Consider the following 4,649-nt stretch of genomic DNA (forward strand, 5'->3'; position numbering starts at 1 on the left):
GTTACCATCATCCTTAAGAAACAAAGGGTGCCCACCAAGTTCACGGTATTGAGCATGATTCTATATGCTGGGCCTGAGTGTTTTTCCAACATATCAGGGGAAGAGGAGATTTTATTCCTCAAGTAGCAGCAAGAGCTGGCTTTAAAGAGAAAACAGCTAGGGAAGGGTTCAGATGCGGGTGATTATAATTTGGCTATAAGCCATGAAATTGATAGGCCATATTAAGACATTGAATAGATCACCAAGTTCTCACCAAAGTGGTACTAATGTTAAGTCTAAAAGAATTAGAGGGGAAATAAAGAGTCTAATTAAGTGGGCTGGATGAAGAAATTCTGAAATTAATCATTAAGTAGTTCTTGGGAGTAGATTTTTTTCCTTTCTTTTTTGAGATCAGTGTCTCTTTGGCCCACCTACCATGGAAATTTGTAGGATTCAGCAGTCCTTTGCTTTCCAGTGCTAATGGAAGTTTGAGATCTGAGATCATCTGTTAGGATCAGACAGTTTTGCAAGTAATGCCAAATCTTAACATGTTCGAAACTGAGCTCATCTTGTCACCCCACCCTCACCCCAAACATGTCCTCTCTCCCCATGCCAGCTAATTACATCGCCGTATTCTCACCTAGACTCCGTGCTTCGTAGCAATCCTCCACTATCTCCTGTGAGATCATTCCAGCTCTTCCTCCTCTCTACTCTGCTTCAGGACTGCACTAGTTATTGGATCGTGGACCATTGAAGATGTAACGAGACTACAGGAATGTCTTGTTTCACATCTTCCATTTTATAGGTGGATTTATAGATTATCTGAGTTGTTAATCCTTTCAATACTTGGATGCATTTTCATAGCATTCAGGATTAAATTCAAAGTCCCCATGTGACATAGAAAGACTTCCATGAGCAGGTCCTACATGTTTCTCCTCTCACATAATCTTCCATATTTTTTATTACAGTCACATCTAATATTTCTGGAACTACCATGCTTTCATATTTCTGGGCCTTTGCACATGCTGTACCCTCTGCTTGTACGCATTCCTTTGATGCCCTCCTGGCTTAGTCTTATCCTTCTTTCAAGTTTCAATTCAAGTACCACCATCTTTTGGAATGGAATGTTAGGTGCTGCTTCACTGTAATCTCCTAACACAGCATATATATCTCTGAATTTAACCCACTAGGATATAACTGTCCTTTTTTTCTCCCTGTAAAATTTGAATTCATGAAGACCATCAGATATTTCTGGGTATAACTCCTCAATTGTATTATAGTAGTTATATATTAATGCCAAAACTAATGATGAACATTTTGGAAACTGAGGTGCTTTACTTAAGAAAATTGTCCTAAAAACTTCATTTTTGGAGATTGTGTTGGTAGACAAGTCATCTACAGCCACAATTTTGCTTATTATTTTTTCTGAATCTTGTCTTTTGACATACTATTACCCTGTGCCTTCCCATTCCCATCACATTTACAAACCTACTTTCCTTTGCACCTGTTTTCTTCTTCTCTTTTGGTACAACAGCAAAAAATGTTTTTCCAGTAAAACCCCGACATCCATGTGTGCTCTGGATCTCAACTCACAAACTCTATCCTTGCATTCTTCTCTCTTACATCATCTTTCTGACCTTTCTACTAAAGTAATGCCCATCAGGAGCTGCTCAGGTGGCTTAGTTGTTAAGTGTCTGCCTTGGGCTCAGGTCATGATCTCAGGGTTCCAGGATCATGGAGCCCCGTTCTGGCTCCCTGCTCAGTGGGGAGTCTGCTTTTCCCTCTCCCTCTGCTCCTTCCTGCTGCTTGTGCTCTTTCTCTCTGTATCAAATAAATAAAATCTTTTTAAAAAGAGTTAAAAAATAATAATGCCCATCAGCATTTGAATATACAACACGTAAGTGTAGTGTTTCTGAAGTCAAACTGTCTGGTTTGATTGTCTGTTTCTTCACATAAAAAAATGCTACTGACAGATGGGCTTTGAGATATACTATGTTTACTTTTCCTTTTCTAGTTATCTTTTTTGTCCTTCCATTCTTGTCCACTGTGTAGGTCTCCTCTCAATATGTTCAAATACAGTATACCATTAGTTTCATCATGAAGAAAGATTTTCCGGAGCATTCCGATTTACTTCCATCTGGATAGGTTTTTCTCTAGACCATTGCATGGCTGTCATTTTCATATCTGTTTTCGTCATCCTACTGGGAAAAATCCTTTTACCTCTTTCTTTTGTTGGACTAACTGGATCTCATATCTTCCTCTTTCCTGAGTTAACTCTCAGTTTTGTTAAAACATATTTTCCAGTAGTTTCCCAAGAAATTGTGTAAGATCATACATGTCTGAAATGTAGATATATATTTTTTTAAGATTTTATTTATTTATTTGACAGAGAGAGAGACAGCGAGAGATGGAACAGAAGCAGGGGGAATGGGAGAAGGAGAAGCAGTCTCCCCGCTGAGCAGGGACCTCCCCTCTCCATGCAAGACTATCCCAGGACCCTGGGATCATGACCTGAGCCAAAGGCAGACGCTTAATGACTGAGCCATCCAGGGGTCCCTGAAATATCGATATTCTAGCTACACATTTGATTGATAGCTTGTCGGGGTATAGAACTTTAAGTTAACATCTGCTAGCTTTCAGTACTGCTATTGCAAAGCCCAAAGCATCTATGATTCTAAGTTTAAGGCTTTCTGTTTTCAGTATCCTGAGTTTTCATAATGATGTGCTTTGGAGTGGAGTCTCTATTCTGGGTACTCAGTAAATCCAGTCTGGAAATTCATGACATTCAGTATTTTCTTGAATTATTTTTTTGATGAATTCCTACTATGCATTTCCTCTCTTTCTTTCTCTCTTTCTTGTTCTTTCTTTGGGAACGTCTATTATTTGGATGTTATTGGACAACGTCCTGGAACTCAAACTCTTTGTTTTGGTACTGAGAGATATCTCAAAATATCTACAATGTCTATTGTATTTTCAGTTTCCAAGAATTAGTTTTTTTCTCTGAATTTTTATTACATTTTCTCCAGTTTTACTGATGCAAAATCTTATTACTTTAAGAACCTATATGTAAATATAATGTTAGTGTTTTCCTGCCTCCACAATTTCTAATTTCTCTAAGTCACTTTTTCCTTCTCTTGTTTGTTTTGGCTTCTGTGTTTCTTAACCGACTGAGCCATCCCAGATTCTGTGTTTCTTATTAAAGAATATATTCCGATATCTGATAATTCTTGGCTATCCACTCCAATTTAAGAATTTGTCAACAAAAAGCTAAGTTTTGAGGCACAGCTGGGCCTGGTTGACTGTAGACTTTGCTAAAGAGTGATCTCATAGGACCATTTGGTTGGAAAATCTTTGATGCCCACAATGGCCTGTTTGGATTCCTCAGAGAGGAATTTTCCAAAATCCTTCCTGAAGGGCATCATTCTGGCAGCTGGGATTCTTGGATCCTGTCGGCAGAGGAAGGTTATTGGTCCCAGCATCTCGCGTATAAAAATGTCACTTCATCCCCTTAGCTTTAGCACAGAGACCCTGTTTACCCCAAGAGGGGATGTAGCAAGCAAGCTCTTAGCTGCTCTGAGAGGGAGAGAAGATCTGAGAGGTCTCACTGTTCCTTAACCAGACTCTTCAATCATCTTCCTGATTTTTTTCCCGCCTCTGTTTTCAGGGGTCTACTGATCCTTGAATTTTTGAGGGGGATCTTCATGGAAAAAGTAGGGTTGCTGGCTTAGGATCAGCTTTTCCAAATGTGCTAGGTCACCTAATACTCACCCAACTGCCAGCTAGCTTCCAAAATTTTGTTGCTATTTTTCATCCCACCATCTCTTTGTCCTTCAGTTTTATGCCTTTCAATAACTCTCATAGAGTTACTGTGAAGATAACATGAAGTAATACATGAAACATGCTTATAACATTTTAAGCACTCAACAAATACTGTTATAATTATTGCCATCCCATCACTTAAATAGGTTCCTGCAGCAGCCTCCTCCTAACTGGTGCTCCACTTCCATTCTTGCCCCCTTCAATCCATTCTCCTGAGGGAAGTTCAAAGAACACGGGAGTAACCTAAATCGGATGCTTTACTTAATGTGCTATCATGTCCTCCCAGTTATCTTAGGATAACTTGATTTTTCATTTTTATTTAATTTTTTATTTTTTAGAGAGAGAGAGAGAACGTGTGAGCCAGGGGGTGTGGAGGGACAGAGGGAGAGAATCTTAAGCTGACTACGTGTCCAGCATAGAACCCGACACAGGGCTCGATCTCACAACCCAGAAATCATGACCTTGGATAAGTATCCAATCCAAGTTGGATACTTAAACAACTGAGCCACCCAGGCACCCCAGGATAACTTTATTCTTCAGATATACATTGCTTTCATTCATTCATAGGCTCGTTCATCCAAATATGTAATGAATATTCCCTACATGTCCAGTAGTTTGTTAGGTGCTGAGAATACAGTGGTAATAAGGGAGAACTGGTCCCTGCCCTTGTGGACAGACTATTTGGGGACATACCAATGGCCAGACCAGCCTGGAAAATGTTTCATTGCCTCCTGCAGTGTAGCGTTTGCAAATGCTGTACCCCTTACTCTTCAAATGACTAACTCCTATTCATGCTTCAGGTTTCAACTTAATCACTTTCTCAAAAAGACTTTCCCAGATTCACCACCTTT

The sequence above is a fragment of the Martes martes genome, assembly GCF_963455335.1.
Source record: "Martes martes genome assembly, chromosome: 15".
Classification (NCBI taxonomy): Eukaryota; Metazoa; Chordata; class Mammalia; order Carnivora; family Mustelidae; genus Martes; species Martes martes.